Source organism: Rattus norvegicus, chromosome 10, assembly GCF_021556685.1.
Source record: "Rattus norvegicus strain SHRSP/BbbUtx chromosome 10, alternate assembly SHRSP_T2T, whole genome shotgun sequence".
NCBI lineage: Eukaryota > Metazoa > Chordata > Mammalia > Rodentia > Muridae > Rattus > Rattus norvegicus.
Genome location: NC_141543.1, coordinates 61,962,052 through 61,982,389, shown reverse-complemented (window position 1 = coordinate 61,982,389; position 20,338 = coordinate 61,962,052).

Here is a 20,338-nt window from a genome sequence, read left to right as displayed (position 1 = left end):
CAAACCCCTAAGGTCTTCATGAGCTGAGACAGAGTCCGAGTGGAAAACAAGGCTGGAATGTGTTTCTTCAGAACACCGGGAAGGACTTTTTTTTTATAAAGGGAAGAAAGAACAGCACAGGGATGGTTTGGCAGCAGATGGTGAGCAGAATCAGCTGGGAGAATCTCTTTGGGATAGAAGAAGACTGGTAGAGATGCCTACATCAAGGTTGATGATGGCTTCCCGCTGCCTGGGATGTCTGTATTTTCTAACCTCAAAGGCGTCATCCAAAGGGAGCTGAGAACTGAAGAGCTGTCTCACATCTTCATCTGAACTAGCACCAACCCATGGTCTCAGAAAGCACCCGGATAAAAGGTTAAAGGGAGTCTAACTGGTTTGCAATTCAGGACCAACAGCTGGGAGCCAGGTGTTCAAAACAGAGGGACTGACTCCCACAGAGGCCACTGCAGAGCTGGGCCCTGAGGGAGAGAGTGATCAGGCTTCCGCAGAAAACAGAGATTGAGGACTGCCAGCTATCAGAGGACAAGATATAGTCTCTCCCTATGACTTTTCTCTCACCTCACTCATGATGAGGTGACCTGAGACCTATTTACATCTCCACTCAGACGGGATACAGGATGAACCAGGAGAAGACAGACAAGTCGGAAAGCGACAAATTTTTTTCACGCTCTCTAGAAGACTCAAGAAAGGTAAATAAAGGCTGAGGAAGTGTTGGAGATTGGTGGAGACTAAGCAGATGTGACTATGAAACAGAGCAGGATCCCAAGTTAAATCCGAGGCCAGAAGTTAGAAATTAACGGTAACTGGAAAAGTTGAATAAAGCCTAGAGATTAGTCATCAGTAACAAGTGAAGGCTAAATTTCTTACTTCAATTAATATAGTGGTTGTGCAAAATATCAGTGAGAGCTGAGTTGAGGATGATGCGTGGGATTTTTTGGTTGATCGGTGTTCTTTCTTTTTAATTTTTTTTGTAAACTCATGGATCTGTCTGTGATATTTTATTTTTACTGAAATAAATTTAATTATTTGATCTTTCTTCCCAAACTGAAAACCAAGGTCATTATTCACAAAATGAAATTAACTAGTAAAAATGAATGATTGCAGGATCCAACCCAGGGAGATGCTGGCCAAAGAATACAGAACTTCACAGAAGTGGGAGGGAAAATCAGAGCTCTATTGTATAAAATGATGACTAGTTAATGACACTGTCCTGTACTTTGGAAATGACTGAGAATGTAGATTTTTTTTTTTTTTTTTTGGTGCCCTTACCACTGTTGGAAGCATGCAAGCGAATTCATATGTTAATTAGCTCAATTTAGCATTCTATAATGTATACACTCCCCAAGACCTCAGGTATACAATGCATACATAGAGATTTTGAGAATTTGGAAGCAAATCAGTTTATTTAAATATGAATATGGAATAAGCTAGGCACTGCTGCCCACTGATGAATCTAAAGACCTCTGCGACAAGGGAACTTAACAACTGTTTGACAGCCTTAAAATCTATCTACACTGGACCCCAGTTTCCTCCTGGATGGATCAGGAGGAAGGAAAAGATTTTAAATGTGAGTCATTTTTCACCCTGTGATTCCATTTTTGTGTATTGTCTGAGAGCCTCTAGTACACAGAAGCTTCTTGTCACTGGAAAGGGAGCAAGCACAGTGGCTTGGGGGCAGAGGAACAAGTCAGCAGTCACTGTTAGAACACAGGATCGTCACAGCTTCTCCCTGGTATGAGGGATCCCAGGTTGCCCCACACCAGTGACAAGAATCAGAACAGGGTCCACTTTTAAAGTTTGCTCTCTGCATTATTGGTAAAATAAAATAGGCAGGGACAACCTAAATGTCCATTAGTAAAGGACATACTATCCAATGAACTATCATGTGGCCATTAAAAAGAATCAGCAACGTACACCAAAAGAGAACAATTTCCAATGTATGTTTCTAACACATATGAAAAGGCAGGGTATACCAGGGTTCACAGGATACTCCCATAAAAGGTTTTTTGTTAAGTAAATATATATATTGTATCAGTTGGCTATTGTTACATAACAATCTCACAACTCTGTGGCATTCAACAATAACTGTAAGATTCAAACTTAAGGACAAAGGCTGCCTTAGGCAAAGGCCAGGTGGAATTTAGGAAAACACCCTGTTCCAGGAAGTGAGCTAACCCCCCTTAGCAGGAGTCCTTCACCACCCCCTCTGCATGCCAAAGATAGTTCCCCACCCAGGGTCTCCAGTGAATTCAAAAGCAATAGGCCCCACCAATGAGAAATAGCCAACTCATGCTGTAACCTAAAGCCTATACACTGAAACAGTGTAAAGGGTGTGGGCCTTTGTTTTTCGGGGTTGCCTCTGTCCGAGTACAGGGTCACCCCAGTGTACTGAATTATTAAACCTCTTGCTTATTGCCTCGATCTCCATCGCCGTGTTTTTGTGAGTGGGACCTCCTGGACGTAGGACTGATCGGGTCCTACATAACCACTTATTAGCTTGGAGAGTTCTTTGGGGCACCCTGGGACTCCCACAGATAAACTAGACCTATTCTGTCCTAATCTGTCATTCCTCTGGAACCGGCCATATACCTCATGGTCAAGGCAGAAGCATGAGAGGAATCTGCAAGGAAATGCAGCTCAAGTCCCTGTTCATGTCATGTCTTTAACACCCTGTTAGCCCAACACTCATAGGACTCGAGCATGCTCTTGGAAGGAAAAGAGAATATATATTGGCTGGACTTTTGTAAAAACCATCCGTGTTTTCTATACACGTGGTTTCATATGGCACAGCTCTTGTCTACGTATGGGATGTGAAAATAATCTCAAAGGAAGTGTTGGCGATAGGCTGTCTCTAGGGAGAATTGGGAGACAGACCAGCATGGGAGAGGCTTCACCACTACTAAGTCTTTGGATTTTGTAGATGGTGTGTGTGTGTGTGTGTGTGTGTGTGTGTGTGTGTGTGTGTGTGTTGGGTTGTCGTTGCTGTCGTTTTGAGAAGCAAAGGCCCAACACTATATCCCAAGGCATTTCTGAAGTAATTTCCTTACTTCACGTCCCACGAGGGTGGGGTGTGAAACAGGCAAGGAAGAGACTATAGCCTACTGGAAATGAGAAGGAAAGTTAAGTCCTAACAGCTCAGAAAGATAAAACCAAGTCTGCCCTACACCTCAGATGAACAGCAGGCCACCAGCTCAAACAGTGTTGGTGTCCCAGTGTCCCAAGCACCACTTCACACTGGCCCCCCCTCTGGGACAAGCACACACATAAAGCATACAGACCCCAGGAGAAACAGGGTGTGGTAAGTCCCTAGACAGGCCCTGAAGCAACTCTCCCTGTCTGTCTCTCCTGCTTCTGGTGGGATCTTCACACCTCTCTGAGGGGTAGAAGTTAGAGCAGTGATTTTCAACCTGTGTTGTCAGGGCCCTTTAGGGAGATTACAAAGGACCCTTTCACAAGAGTAGCCTAGGAACAACAGAAAACACAGATATTTACACTATGATTCGTAACAGTAGCAAAATTACAGTTAAGTAGCAATGAAAATAATCTTATGGTTGGAGGTCACCACAACATGAAGAACTATTTTAAAGGGTCACAGTGTTAGGGAGATTGAGAACCACTGGATTAGAGGATTGAACATCACATACATGACCTCGTTTTGCAGAGCAGGGAGCAGGAAGCATGACTAGCTGGTAGGTTCAGGCTGTCTCCAAAGAGCAGCCAGGAGGCTCCTCCTTGCTTTGTCTGGCTGGAACCCGCAGTCTAACTGGAGTAGCTAGCTGAGTTCTCACAAAGTAAGAGGCACCCCTCAGTAAAAGCCAAAGGGCTCTGTGCCACCCAGGCCGTTTGGTGCTTGCTCTGTAGTGGTGCGTGTTAGTTGCAGATGGTAAAAAGTGAGAGTTTTCTCTAAAACAGATTTCATGCCTGAACTGGGGTAGGGTGTCTCAAACTCCTTCGATACTCAACCCATATGCTTCTTCTTTTGAAAGTTCGATGCCTTCGGAGGGCCCAAGTGGCTGCTACATTAAATATCTATCTGCCTCAAGCCACACGTTCCTAGATTGGTTTTCCAGCGTCTAAGGCACCCAAGGAGCCTAGCTTTTTCTCTTGCCCGAGTGTTTCTTTCCCCTTTCTCACCATTAGGCACCGCAAAAGGCAGCTAAGAACCGCGTGGGAGGAAATGAAAGCCAGCGCCAGATGCTGGTGAGCGAACTGAAGTGAGTGGGACCCGCGGAGTCCCACTTAAGCCATTTTCAACTTTGCGTTGAAATGGGAGCGTCTGTGAGCCGCGCCGAAAGCTCCTGCAATGAGTAATGTCGCAGAGCGAGCACTAAGAACAAATGAATGCTAATTATTTTGTGCAAGGCGAGACACGCGAAGAATTTAAACAGGGGGTCTGACAGAGCAGATGGTGTGGAGTTGAGAAGCTGAGGGAGGCCGGGCTTCACACTCCGTGGACAGAGCCGCCCGGAGCCGCCCGGAGGCAGGGATGTGCTTGGTACCCCTCTGCACAACCCCAGACTGCATTACAGCTCCGGTCCCCTGCTGTCTTTGCAGCTGGCCCAAGCTGGGCTTGCCAGCTTACTCCGTGCAATGGGAAATCTTAGAGGCTGGAAAGGAGGGAACACCCAGCAGGCCCACAGGGAGCCTGGTCAGGGACATCTCAGGGCTTTGGGGATAGCTCTTCCAAGACCAACCCTAGGAAAATAGTCATCAAGGCTTAAACTAGAGGACAAGATGGTCCCTGTTTTTTCACTCCCTCACTAGAGCTGACCCAAGGTCCTGTGGTTACCTCCCTCCCCTTGAACGCTCCTGCCAACCTTACATGTTATGCCTTCATTAATAGTCTTAGTCCCGGCAACTCTGTCTTCTGAGGATCCTCATTCTCCCAGTTCTGGCCATCTCCAGTAGACCTCCTGATTTGGTGACGTATTCTCTCTACAACCTCTCTGGCCACCTCCCCACCAGCACCCAAGGTCTGATCACCCAACCTCCTACATTTGTATACCGACTACTACCCCTGAAGAGTACGTACAGTGACTAAATTTCTCCAGAACAGGGGTCTAATCAATTCATTCAAAGCTCCACTGGAATTGGGTTTTGGACTCAGTTGCCAAAAGGAATGTAGATGGCTCCTGGGGAACAGGACGAGACCACAGCTGCTTCTCAGCACACAGGCAGAAGCTAAGGATGCTCAGTGAGAAGTGGGACATGAGGAGGTTCTGACGTCCCTCTGCCTTCCATCTACTCAAGACATAGAGCTCCTAGACAATCAAAGAAGCAACAAGACAGAATTCCCCTGCATGAGTCCTTCAACAACCCAGATCCCATACTTGGAGGTGGGCAGTCAGGCACAGTGAGAGGCAGGCACAGCTATGGATAGAGAGAGTCAAATCAGAGGCAAGTCTCCCAGTGATCAGTGCTGTGTCCCTTTGTCCAAATGATGGGAAAAACTAGCCGCCACAGATGTGTGACATTTGTATCAGGCTTGAGGTGTTCCTGGGGCTACTGTAGGTACTTTTACATGGACTCCCTCCATCAATCCTCTCCACAGTCCTCTGCGGTCCTGAGAGCCTGGGAACTATGGCCATCAGCATTTTTGTACAAATAAGGAACCAGGATGGGAGTGATTAAGTAACTTGCCCAAGGTCACACAGCAAGTAAGCCAGGAGCTGGGGTGGAAACTGTGAGTGCATTTGTGGCCACGTGACACACAGATCAGTGCCGGTGTGCTCAGCCACTTGCATGCACAGGAATGCTCACCCAAAGAACTTCCCTGGCCTCCAAAAGGATACTCAAAGCAGGGGTCAGCTTTCCAGAGAAAGGGATAACCCAGGTGTGTTTCTAAAAGATTCCCCTCTGTCGTTTCCATCAGCCCACATCCATTAGTTTTTATTGATGGGATTATTGTCCTGAGCCTTTCAAATATATAAAACATCCTGAATTTCTCCCATGCTGAGATAGTTGGTACAGAGAAAGCATATGGACATTTAAAGGAAAAAGACCTGAGTTCTGGGGTCAGTTCTGATTCCCTTGTTAGCTGTGTTGTCCTGAGCAAAAGCCTGAACCCCTCCAAGTCTGTGAGTGATTATCCAGAATACGATGAACTATCTCAGAACACAATGCTGGGCACTAGAAAGCGGGAGGCGGATGAATATAAAACATACTCTAAGGAGAGCAGCAGAGCGGGCTGGTTAAAATGGGACACAACGTCAAGTATGCTCGGACGTATTGGAGAGGCCTGAGAGATGCCAGGTGGCTGGAGAAGCCGGAGACGGAATGTGTGGAGAAGACTTAAGTAGGAAAGGGCAGAGGTTTTCTTCGTGGAGCCCAGGGTACAGGTAATGAAACAGGACTGTGAACCCCAGAGCAGCAGAGCACTTGGGAGCTTGAGGACCAAGGGCCATCTTAGAGTACCTGCCCTGAGAGCTCCAAATGACTCCAGCGGGTAAGGAAGGGGATGGGACAATTAGAAAAGAAAAAAGACTTCAGAAAGACCAGCATGAAAAACTGGAGAAGGTGTTTAATTCACCCCAAGGGTCCCCTTTTGGAAAGAAAACACAATTCATATTCCACACGCTCTCTCTCTCCTTCCCTCTTCCAAGATAAAGTAGAGGGAAAAGCATGAAAGCTCGATAGACCACTTCCACTGGACTGTAGTGTAGTTCCCAGCACCACATCGGACAGACGCCTCACAGCTCCAGGGCCTCCCTTGCCCTCGTCTACCTGTTAAGGGCGCCTTACTTACACACATATACATGCAGTCATGCACACGTAACATGTAACTTTAAACATAAATCTTAGTGGTTTAAAAGCACTGGTGCAGAAGTGGAAGCGTAGCTTAGCGCCTGGAAGGTTACTGCACCTACAGCTGTGCGCCTTGCTGTTCTCATCTGAAACCGACACAAGCATTTCCTTATTTCGTTAGCATTCTTCCCCATCATTTTCTAATGATTCATAATTTACCAGATGGAGACACCACAGTCTAATGTTGCATCTCAATGGTGGACTGTTGAGACCAGATCTAATTTAGTGCTGCGGCCCAGGTCTTTGTCTCCATCTCTGCTGTCTCATAGGGTGTGTTGCTAGAAGGGGAATTCTACAGACAGAATAAACGCCTTGAGGCTTTGACAGGCCCTGGCCGAGCACCCTCTCATCTTCTAGAAATGAGAATTTATCTAAGCACAGCCTGTGTATTGCAGTGCTTAGGAGATTACACATATCTACATGGCAAGGTTGCCGAGTTTTGGCTTCAGCGTAGTTTCCATGAAAAGGGTGCTCTTTGCCTGGCCTCAGCCTCAGGAACAGCCAGACTTCCTTTTGAAGTGCTGGTTGCCTGGTGGAAGTCCTTCCCAGTAATGGGCTAGGAAACTCAAGCTCGTACCCGCTCCTTGTCACTCCCTGTACTGGAGCCTGGGAAGTGGACAAACGTCTCTGCTTGCTGCCCTGGTTCCCAGAACCCACTTCCTAGCAATACAAGGGAGCCATTTGTCATTCTGCCACAGAGCTCAGCTCTGCCAGACATCTCATTCCACTTGCCCTGCCAAGGACACAGCTCGGAAGGGCTCGCTTGAATCTCGGGCTTTGTGGAACAATGGACAGAGAACTCAGAAACACTGGATCTAATTTGCTGGGCGACCTCAGTCTATGTACTAAGTCTTTCGGAGCCTTAGCATCTTTCATTAGACTCTGTGAAGAAACATCTACCTTGTTCCTACTGATGGCCAGTGCCTGACCCATTGTGAGGTGGAAGAGAGCTAAAAAATCTTGTCTCTGGCAGTGCAGATATAAACTGTGCAGTGCAAAGGTGAGGTTGGAGACACTGATATCAATCTGAAGCTTCCAAGACCATCCACCATGTCCTGAGGAAGTGCAGCCAGGTCCAGGTGACTTCAGAATGCATAATGAGACAGCAAAAAGGGGTGGGGAGGTGCAGCACCATCTGTGCATGGACTCGAAGGTCCAGCCCCCTGTAGGGAAAGGTAGCTCTGGACAACCATCAGAAAGGCCCCTTTCCATCCCCTGGAGGCTACACAGTCAGCTCTTCTATGGAAGCCTGCTTTCCTAGATGCTCAGTTTCTGCTCTTTCTTGAGAAAAACAAGTAGGGGGAAGGTTTGAGGAAGGGTGGCCTGCAGATTGAAGAAAAGAACAACAAAGAAAGCAGTTGGCTTCAGAAGCTCTGGGAAGGAAAGGGAGCTTTGTTTACCTCTTTTCCCCGTGTCCCTGCTCAAAGGAAAGCCTCTGACTGACCAATAATCTTTCTAAAAAGATGGCAAACGAGGTACTCTGGAGCTGTGCGTGGGTGTGTCTCCTAGTCTTGACGCAAAATGAAAAATGCAATTCTATTTATTTCATTGCTTTTTGAATCCGGCTAGGGATTTGATTTTGTTCTAGTAAAATTGCAGCTTGCAGGAGCCTCGGGTGCCAATGCAATTCCTGGAAACGAGGGATAAGATTGTGCACAGAAGACGCAAAAATAACTCGGTGCACCTCCGAGAGATTTGTGTCTTGGCAGGGGAGAAACTCACCAAGATCCTGCCCTTGATTGCTGGTGAGCCCAAGGCTGGCAATGAGATCTTATGCCTACTAGCTGTAGAAGAGAAACATCCGGTCTCTGGGTTCTAGTGACCTTGCTATCACAAAGCTCTCTGGGCCTTTGAGGTTGAGTGAGTATAGAAAGGCAAGAATCCTAGAAGCAGGCATCGTCAGCTGCATGTTAAACACAAGCGTGTGGAACAGATGGTTAGCAGTGTGCAGGTCGTGACCATGTGTGCTCTCAGGATTCACAGTTACCTCAGTGTGCAGTGAGCTCATACCTACCATTTCTTGCTCAAGAGACTCCCATCCCTGCTTCTTCAGCCCCTGTCTTTTTGTTGGCTTGGTACCCCAGGGCATTTTTTGTAAAGATTGGGAGAATATTTTAAGATTCTGCAAAGGCAGGCAGAAGCAGGAGAACCTCATAGTGGTGGAGACCTGGGGATCCTGGCAGCCTCAGGCAGGCCTTCACATTACTCCTCTATCCTTCATTCTCTTTCAGAAGTCCCTCCCCAACACTGGTGTTTCCACCCTCTTACCCTTACTCTCAGGTGACAACACACCTCTCTACCGAAAGAATCAAATCTTGGAACCCAGGTGTCTTGGCTGGTGTCCTGAAATTTTGGCAAAATTGAAGGCCGGTGGTATGGAGTTCTCCCTGTGGCAATCAGGGGCTGGACATCTGCCCCCAAGATCCTTTTCAATTCAGGCCCCTAGTTTTAGTCAGACAGCTCAGGATGCTCCAGGCATCCCTGCCCAGCTGTGGTGCTGAGGAAGTGCGTTCATCTAGCCCACGAATGTTTCCTAAGTAGCAGTCACGCACTGAGCAAGGGGCCATCTGCCTGTGGTGAGTAAGGCAGGATTGTCCTTGCTCTCATGAGGCTAACTAATAGCATGAATAATCAGGGTGTGCTATCACAGAGGAGGACAGTGTGTCACAAACATATGAGGCTGGGTGCAGTGGTGGGCCAAGGCTCAGGGTTCGATTCATAATGCTACATGCACGTAGAAACCAAGAAAGAGTGCAACAGGACCATCTTCAGTCTCTGAATAATTTTCATTGGAAATTTGATGCTTGAACTAAAAACTGAAAGACTCCTGGAGATAATACCAGGAGGAGAGAAGAATGTTCTAGGCAGAAGAAACTGCATCGACAAAGACCTGGAAGCCAGAGGCAGAGGGCACAGTGCATGCAGGGAATTTCAAAGGTTGTTAGAGGTGGCGTGCAGTGAGCTGGAATTCAAAGGACTCTGTCCCATCCCAAGCCACATGAGCAGACTGTGGGAGCTGTTTTAAGGATTTCTGTTTTCTCTTCGAGGCACAGAAGTTTCACTGAAATGCTTTCAGCAGGAGAAAGATGTGAGCAGTTCTCAAGGACACGGAGCAGAGCTCTGACCTGCTGTGAGCTGCAGTGTTGATCTCCATTTTGCATTCTGAGGCCCTAAGAGTACAGGACACTCTCACAGCATGTGAGCATCTGGCTGCCATTCAGAGTAGGTTCCACAGCAGTTCTCTGTTTCATAGGACAGACTCAAGGGTGCAACTTGCCTGAGATCTGGAAACTTCTACCCGGCAGAACTAGGAAGGGAGCCCAGGTTGGCAATCTGCAGGGCTCAGCTGGTAGCTACCAGGTTATGGAGCCTGCAGCACCTTTCTAGTCAAATGGAGCTTTAAAGACTTGAAGGCAGCAGCCCCGTCTCTCTTTTTTCCCCCAAAGGGAAGAAAGGAGAGGGAGGGGACATTCAGCGAGCATCTGTTCTCATTAAGCAACTTGCCCAAGGTTCTGCAGCTGGTCTGACTCCACAGTCCATGATACCATGAATACATCAAACGTTCTGTGGTCTTCTTCTGTCTCCCAGATTATGGGTTATTGGTTGTCCCTCCTGGCATCGTCGTCATCAGAAAGTCTGATTAAACACTGTAGTGTCTCCTGGAAGTCCTCTGACTAGTGTTCCCTGGAGACTTCTATATTCAGCCACCAAAAAGCCATGGGCACTAATATTCAACCCATGATACTCCCCACCTCTCCATCTGATGCTCAGAGTCACACACATTGTCAAGCGCCATGCAGAATCACAGGGAAAGATCTTGAACCAAGACAGAGAGCTAGGCTTGAGCCTGTACTGCACATTGTAGCTGTGAGGCCTTGGTTAAATCCCATCCCTTCCCTGTTCCTCATCTGTATAAAGGGCCTTCTATCCTCCCCTGTCTAGGAAAAGGCAAAAGAGGTCATAGGAAAGAAAGATGGCTTGGCTAGATGGCTCAGCAGTTAAGAGATCTTACTGTTGTTGCCACAGATCAGAGTTCAGTTCCCAGCCCCCATGTGGATGGCTCACAACCATCCATAATTCCGATACCAAGGGGTCTCAGGCACCTACACTCATGTACCTACACACAACTAAAATAAAACAAAACAAAAGAAGAATAAAATTTTTTACAAAGTAATAAAGAAAATAGACAAGCCTTACACAGAGTCAGGGAAGCCAGAGCCCCTGGGTCCACCAAACTGATGCAGAGACCACAGACAAGGACAATTCCCACACCCCTCAGCTTCAGCATGCAGGGGCCTTGCTTCACAGAAGTATTCCTAGTGGTGGAGACATAGGAGCATTGGAGACCAGAAAACCAGAAGCTCATATTTTTTTTATTAAAAGGTAGGCTAGCCGTTTGTGGAAGTGTGAAGACCTGAGTTCAGATCCCCAGTACCTGTGGGAAAGCCAGAAACTGTAGAGCCTGTCTGTAACGTCAGCACTTGGAAGGCAGAGACAGGAAGATCAATGGGGCTCGCTGATGAACCAAATTGATGTGAGCTTCATGCTCAGTGTGAGACTGTCTCGAAGGATGAAACAAACTTGAGGTTTTACCTAAGTGAAATAATCAGAAGGGTCATACTGCTTAGGAGAGGTAATGAGAGACATCAGCCTCAAGGGCAAAGCGCATAGTGGGGTTACAGGGCAGGCAGAGGGACATGTGGGGAATTGGTTGTTTTCCGATGGACTGTCAGTTATGCAAGATAACCTGGACTATGTGGACACGTTTGTCACACAACTATAGGAATATACTCCAGAACATTGAATGGTATACCCCGAAACATTGACCAAGTATACTACATGTCAGGGATCTCAGCCTGTGAGGCAGGGGGATCTTAAATTCAAGGCCATCTTGAATTGCACAGTCTCAGGTCAGGCTAAGCTACATAATAAAACCCGAGTCCAAATATCAGGGGCTGGAGATGGATCCCAAGATATTGCACTTCTGGAGCCCAGGCAGGCTCTCATTCCATTCCTAGCCCTGAAAAACCACAAAACCAATAAACCAGTATTGTTGGCCTTCTCCCCAAGATCTCCTGACTCTCCCAGCCCCAGCTTCCCCTAACTCACCTTCCCTCACTTTACCAAGACAGGCCTTGTAGCTTCCAATCCTTTCCCTGGGAAAGACAAAATAGCCTTCTTCTTGTCCCTGTGGACAATGTTAGGACTCAAACGCAGGACAAAAGGCTGAGAGCTTATTTAACACATCAAAGCAGATCCAGCCACTAGGTTCTCCCTGCACCCTCAGTCCAGACCTGTTACAGGGTGTGGCTGGAATATTTAGTCCTCTACCCTTAACCTCTCTAGCTTGGGGGTGGCTGCCATTCTCCTGCCTATATAGCCCAGCAACATATAACCCACCTATGACATTCTCTTGTCTCAGGTTGTCCCTCTTGGTTGGTGGCTCCCCCAACCCCTTCACATGGCTCAGAGTCTTCACTCTGGACTCTCCCACATGTCCTTGCCTCTGGCTGTGCTCTCCCTTTTGTCTATAAACTTTCTCCTCCCCCATACCTAGAAGCAGTCATATCCTTTCCTTTTCCTTTCTCCCTCTTCCTCTTCCTCTTTCTCTCCCTCTTCCTCTCCCTCTCCTTCTCTCTCTCTCATTCATCTGGTGTCCAGACCCAGGACTAGCCACGTTCTTTCCTTTGTATTTATTTACTTTTTTCATTCAGGTATCCTCCATCAACAGTGACCTCCATCAACAGTGACCTCCATCAACAGTGACCTAGAACTGCCTTGAACTTTTACCTCTCCACCTCACCAACCTGTCCTTACAAATGGAAGACCTGGGATTTATTTCTCCATTGAGAAGGACTATACCAAGAGTTCCCAGTAGAGAACAAACGTCCCCCAGTGAGAAGGTTATGCTATTATGACATTCTTTCACCCTGTACCAGAATACCTCCTTCAATAACATTAAACTATCTATCCTCCTAATTCCCTGCCTCTCAAATGCTGGGAATCACGCCTGTGTGTTTTAGTCGTGTGATATATAACCATTTACTAAGTGGAATGAATGTTCGACCAAATTGCATAGAGACCATGGAGCCAGGTGGCAGAATAGGGAGATAGCCATCAAAGGGGGTAACCCAGAGAGTCTCTGATATCCAGTGATCTGCCACAGGGCTGTTTCCTGATTGGCTTGTGAAAGCCCATTCTGGGGAGAGCATGGGAGCTGAACAGGGTTGGCTTGACCTATATTCTTCCCATTACGTAACAGCATTGATGGTCTGTATGCTCCAAGCCATCAGAGCTTTTTTTCCCTCCTGCATGCAACTGAGACATCCACTGGTTTAGAATAGAAAATCAAAGGAGATAGCTTAATATGCTAACAATGTTTGTCTCTAAGTAGGGACTCTGTAGTTAACTTTTCATCACCGGCTGTCCCACATAACTCCCCAGACATAGCACCTTTACCTGTTTGCCCCCTCCTTGCTCCATTTTCCCCACTGCATCTTAATTGTTTCCCCATGAGGCCAGGGCCTTTGTTTTCTTTTATTCTGCAACTTAGCCCAGTTTTCAGGAGGCCCTCAATATCTGTTCAAACAGAAGGATGTCCTCATTTCTAGGGAGGGGAACCTGCTCAGAAAGGTTAAGCCATATGTCCATTAAGCCCAGCCCAGGAGCTGGGTCTCAGAGTGCTAAAGGACCCACCTCTCCCAAGCTGTCCCTCAAACCAACCCATGGTCATGTCTTAGTCCCCCTGCTTGACTCACTCTTCTCTGACTGCACACTTAAGCCTGTACCTGCATCCACTCCTGTCCTGGAGCACTCTCCCTCCTTCCTGGCTGCCAACATCCAGCCATCCCGTGCATCTCAATGTACTACTTCTTTTCCATATACCTGCCCTGGTTCCCCTGCTGAGTTGAGCTGCCCTGCTCTAGGTTCCCAGACACCCTCGATCTTCTACAGTCTTCTACTGACTTTCTTGATGGCCAATACTTGCCTACCCACCTCTCTTCTACCCATCCACATCTTCCGAGCTCTGTAAAGACAGATAACACTGAACTCAGGAAATTGCCGCCCCCCTGTGGGCACGTCTTGCCCCTGGGACCACCACCTTATCCCAGGTAGCCTCTTCAGGAAAGGCTGAGTGCCTGCCTCAACTCAGCTCTTCATTTTCTTACAGGCATTTGACAGTGGTCTCTGTAGGCTCTTTGGACATCACCCTGTCCCTCGTCTGTGGGTTTCTTACATGCCTTCCCCTGTGATTCAGGCAATACGTCCTCAGATGACCCTGTGGGACCTCCCCTCACCCTGAAATTCTTGGGAACATGTATCTCTCTACATCACCCAGTTAATTCCCTTTCCAGAGGCAGACTATGGCCTCGAGACCCACACATCCTATATCGTGAGCTTTGCAAGATGGAGATCTGTGCCTTCTTGACTCTCAAATGACTTCATCTGCTCTGCCTTCTCTTCCCATCTCTACTCAAGCCTCAAGAAAGTAAGTAGGTGATGCCTTCCCAAGTGTTTCCTGCATGTGAGGCACTGCTCCCCACTCCTTGCCACTACACCACTGCCCTTTCATTGACCTGCTTGAGGAGGCCACAGCTTCTCTCCTGATTCTACATTTAGCCACATAGAAGCGATGAAGCAAGGCTGGGATTTGAACCCAGAGCCTTGAGTACTGCCTTCCTGGTGAGACTTGAACATCACCCACCTCCCTTCCTGAGGATAACGTTTCCGCTGCTGCTGGGACCCTCCTGTCCCACAGGCTGGCTCCTCGATATTCGTCAGCTTCCCCTCTCCTATGTTGAGCAGGAAGCTCCCTCCACTGCCTGGGGGCTGGGCCATTCAGCCTGTTGACCCCAGGCTTCACCAGGGCAACAATGGAGCTTCTCTCAGAGGCCTTGCACCCCAGCTTTGGCCACTGGATACTCCTTAAACGCTTAACAAATGAGTCCCCTGGGATGGAGCAGAGGGCCTGACTCTTGCCTTTCCAATCTGGAAAGCTCTCTCCAGCAAGACAAAGACCTCACATTACTCAAGGATATAAATTGGCAGTTTCAAAGGCTTAATCCTTCTGCACTCGCCACAAACCCATACACGCACAGAAATAAATACATTTCTTTTTTAGGAGCAAAAAAGAAGGCATTTCATGGCATCATAAACATCGCACTTTATTTTTCATCTCACGGATGCTGTCTGGGTTTGGTTACGCTCGGGAGCTCGATGAGGACTCAGAAGCCAACACACACATGAAAAATCGCGTCACTGCCGCCACTGAGGCGCACGAAGGAGCAGGCGCGGCTCTCGGCGTCCATCTGTGAGTGTCCAGTGGTCATCAATCACTTCTGGAATGGGACCTGCGTGGGTGGAGCGGCACTCTAGTCCTCGGTAAATAGCAAAGAAATGTGCTGAAATAGAGGCTGTGAGGGCACAGGGAGATGTAAGTGATGCAGAGTTAAGAAAGCTAGGACATTTTCAGGGTCTTTAAACCTGAAGAGTCCCAATGCCCAAATGTTGCCCTGGCTCCAGGTCGGCTTGTCCTTTCTAGGTTCATCAGAAGCTGCACTATTCAGCCAGAGTCTGTGTGCAAGCTTTCACTCACCCACGCCTCTTTTCTTCTTCTACCCTGTGTTAGAGAAGGGTGTTCTGTTCCCTTGTTACTTGAAAATGACCAGATTTGGCTCTACAGTTTGAGGCAGACAAGGGAGAGCAAGCGAGGTAGGCAGAAAGTCTGGACTCTTCGGCCCTCTCCTGGGTAGGCATTGGGCCCTTCACACTCCTGTGTCTTTCATAATATGGCCCATGGGAATGGCCCTTGTAAATGGTAAAGAGCTTGGCAAAAGTGAATGCTTCAGGGAATCATACTATCTGTTTACTATGCCCTCATCCCTGTGTTGAGAGGCTAACTCTCCATGCTATGATATGTGAGGGTCCTCTTTGGAAAATAGAGTTGCTTGAAAGCAGGACCTTGTTCTGGTGGGATGAAGGGCCCTATATTGTGTCACATTATTCCTCCAAAGGTGTACACAATTGTCTACTCACCACAGATAGGGATCTGACCAGGGATCTAAGTATAGACAGCAATAAAGTCCGACTGGCTAAGCCAATGAGTTTTATTGAGGTTAGTTACAGAAGCAGAAACGTCTCAAAGACCGCTGTATCACCACATCTCACCAGAGCATGAGTGACAGCTCATGAAAGCTAGGAATGGGGGATTACTTCACAACCTGCAGGCAACTTCACAGGTTTGAGAATGTCCTTTTCAGGTGGCTCAGTTGGTCTGTGCCTCTTCTAGTCAGTTCATCTGATCCCTGCTTCTTCCAAGAAGTAGGCCTGGTTTTTGAGAGTATCTCTTAGCAGGCCTTACAGCTTGGGAGGAAGGTCCTAGAAAAGCTGGTCAGTTTCAGGAACTTCCTGAAGTCTTTGAGTTGATCTGGGGAACCTAACCCCAATCTTCTACCTGAGGATGTCATGTAATTCTTAACGAAATTACAGGTTCAGCTTCCTAGAATGCCTCTGTATGCAAATGATGTATCTTCAGAACTTAAATCTCAGCCAATGAAACTTCAACCTAAGAAGAGCCCCTTCCCACATTCTAGGCTTCATATATATAGCCCTTGATTCACCCCAAATGAAGTATATGAGCACAGGCTATTTCATTGACTATTGTCCAAGAGAGCTGTTTTCTAAAGGAGCTGTAACACTGAAATCTTTGGGCACTCCCCACCCCCCTGGCATTCACTGCCAGACCTAGATCCTGCCTACCCACCCATTCTGGACTTTACTTAATCCTTTCCTGTCTGGTGTGCAAGAAAGGACAAGGACCTCGGAACTCGGCTCTGCTCCATCCTTCCCAGCTTGATGTGCAGCAATGCCTGGACATTCCAAGAGCAGAAGCAAAAAACAAAAACAAAAACAAAAACAAAAAACACACTTGACAAGCTTCCCCGCAGAACTGAATGTCCTTTGTGTCCCATAAGACACAAAGAACATTCTGTATCTTAAGGGACTTTTTCAAAAATGGACAGTTTTGTCTTAGAGAAAATTAATGAACAGACACCTGTGGTGGTTTAAACGAGAAATGAAATACCCTGTTGGCTAGGGTATTTGAACACTTAGTTTCAAGTCCAGTTGTGCTGTTTGGAGAGGTTAGGGTGGTATACCCTGGCTGGCTGAGGTATATCGCTAGAGACAAGGTTTGAGGCTATATAGCAGTGGTTCTCAACCGGTGTGTCATGACCCCTTCGGGGGTCACATATCAGATATCCTGCATACAAGATATTTACATTTCAATTCATAACATTAGCAAAATTGCAGTTTTGATGTAGTAACGATAATTTTATGGTTGGCAGTTCCTACAACATGAGGTAGTAAAGGGTCTTGGCACTAGGAAGGTTGAGAATCATTGGTATATAGCTTCACCCCACTTTCATTTTTTCTCTCTGCATCCTGTGACCTGTCAGCTTCCTCCTCTTGCCACCATGCTGCTTCCTGTCATGCCCCCCCTCCAATGGACTCTTATGCAATAAATTGTTTTTGGTCACAGTGCTTATCGCAGCAAAAGAAAAGTAATTGATGAGATAACCTAGAAGAAAAGGCACCAGAAGGCTGGCCTCCCTTCACCCCTTGTGCTGGTTAGCTTAACACAAGCTGGGGTCACCTGGGAAGAAAGAAGCTCAACTGAGAAAAAACCAGTAGGTTGCCCTGTAGATGAGTCTGTGGGGCATTTTCTTGATTGATGGTTAATATGGGAGGGCCCATTCCACTGTGATCAGCATGACCCTAGAGCAGGTAATCCTGTGTTGTAAGCAAGTTGAGCAGGCCATGAGGAGCAGGTTAGTTCATTCATCCTTGGTCTCTGCTTTAGTTCCTACCCCCAAGTACCTGCTTGAGTCTCTGTCTTGTGGACTCCCTTGGTGATATAGTCTGTGATTGGGATGTGTAAGCCAAATAAATCCTTTCCTCCTCAAGTTGCTTTTGGTCACAGCAACAGTAAGCAATCTAGGACAGTCCTACATTGGAATACAGTGACAACACGGGTGGTAAGCCAGGAAGAGGCTCTCCTCAGGACATTGATGTCCATTGATGTCCTGACATTTAGAATTCTGAACTGTGGAAAATCAATGGCTATGATCGAGCTGCCCAGTTTTTTCTTAAGGTGTTTTGTTGTGACAGGTTAAGTAGACAGAAGGCTGCGGCATGCCAGCTCTCCTTCAGATTATCAGGAATATACAACCTGCACTCTTAGAAAGCCTAAGTCCTTAGTGTCTCTGGTGGTGGCTCATTTTGGGGCCTTGTGTGTTCTAATCTCCTTTTCAGACTGGAGTGAAGACCGCCCTATGGCGCCCTATGACCGCCCAAGAAGACCCTTCTTGTGTTAGTCATCTGTCACTTATAAGTTTCTGTCTCCAAATACAGTCACCTTTGAGGCACTGGTCATCAGAGATCAACCCATAAACATTTGGGGAAATGTAACTTCCCATGGCTGTATTCAGTGTATGCCTTTTCTATAGTGAAGAGAGGAGTTGAAATTTGTCTTTTCCATACATACTGTTGTTGGTCATTCAGATTTCTCCAGCCATCTGGGGATACTGGTGCACAATCTCTACTCAAGTATGTGTAGACCTCTCCCACTACAAATGTACCATGTGCTCACAGAAGGTCTGTAGTAGCATTGGAAGCCACACAGATAGGAGTCACATAATGTGTTTACATGATGGAATGTCATATCACAGCATTATTAAAGGGGTGACTACATACAACACCCTAAATGAACCTCACAAGCATAAGATTGAGCAAAAGAAGCTGGACCCAGAAAAGCAAAGGTGTCGAACATAGAACATGCAAACAGGCAATGTTGAGGAAGACATAGTGACAGCAGTCCACACGGTGTTTATACCACAGGATGAGAGGAACAAAGGAGCCAGAAAAGCATTCAGAAATGCCCCATTTCTTCAACTGCAGACTGTTTCAACCCATGCAAACCCTGAAAACTCTACTATACACTAAGGAAAGAAAATTTGGAGAAAATACCTGGTGTCAACTTCTAACCTATGTACACACATATATACATGTGCATCCACATACACATGCAACACAAACACATACACAAATAAAGATAAAGTAGTTTTAAAGTGTTTTATTTGGGCTAGTGAGATGGCTCAGTTGAAAAAGCACATATTGCTCTCTCAGATGATCTCATTTCTGTTCCCAGCACCCATGCTGGCTGCTTGCAACCGTCTCTAACTCCAGTGCAAGATAATCTGGCGCCCTCTTCTGGCCACTGTGGAGACTTGCACTCACATGCACATATAAACACACAAATACACACAATTTAAATTTTTTGAAATCTTTAAAAATGTGTTTTAGGAGAAGTTGTGGGAAAATGGTAACTCTTCTTGGGGGGGAGCCTTTCTCTAGAATGACTTCTATGGTTTGAATAAAAATGACCCCTCCTAGGCTCATGTGTTTGAATATTTGGTCTCCAGTAGGCATGAGTGTTTGAATACTTGGTCCACACTGAGGTGGGACTATTTGGAAAGTATTAGGAGGTGTGGCCTTCAGTATCAGAAGAGGTGTGTCATTGGGAGTGTACACTGAGCTTTTAAAAGCACATGCCATTCCCGGTTAGCTCTCTCTCCCATACTTGTGAAGCAAGATGTGAGCTCTCAGGTGTTCCTGCTCCCATGCCTTTGCTCCACCATCATGAACTCTAACCCTCAGAAACTGTAACCCCAATTAAACACTTTCACTTCCAAGTTGCCTTGGTCATGGTGTTTTGTCACAACAATAGCAAAGTAACTAATACAGCTTTATAAAATGATTTTAAGTAAAACCTAGACCTCCTCCTTCTTCTGTGTCTAATATCCCAGTACCAATTTATGCTCAGCTCAGGCCTACCACTGCCAATCTCAGGCAACTGAGACCTGATATGAGCCCTCCCAGTGCCTGGCCCTCATGAAGTACTCTCTCCCTTTCCCCAAACTGCAGGGCTACAAAGCCTGCTGCCTCCTGGCATCTGTTCCCGAGAAGCCTCACCTTCCTGACTTGCTTGCCCTTCATAGATCCCTTTGCTAGAGCAGGCCTGTGAATAGAAGCACCTTCCTAGTCCCAAATCAGGAGGCAGATGGCACGGTTCTGCATCCCGCCCCCAACTGCTGCCCTCTTTTATAATTTGTAGGCTGTGAGACACCTGCTCTCTGACCCTGATCCTCAGGAGAAAGCATGCTTTCTACTGACCCAGATTCCGTGCCTTTGACTGTGAATAAAGAAGTTAGACTTGTGCCCCCAGAGATTGAGGCTTTGCAAGGCGCTTGCTCAGATCAGATGAGAGAAAGAAAACAGGTCTGCTCAGGGTCTGAGGTCATCGTTTGTGGGAAGAATGCTGGCCTGAGGAGCTACAGAGAGCCTGCTCTCCTGGGCAGCCCCGGGGAAGAATGCATCCTGCTCAGAGTTTCAAGGTGCCTCTTCTGATTCTTTTAAAAGCCTCATGGAAGTGCAATTTACCTACCATAAAATTCTCCTTTCTAAGGGCACAATT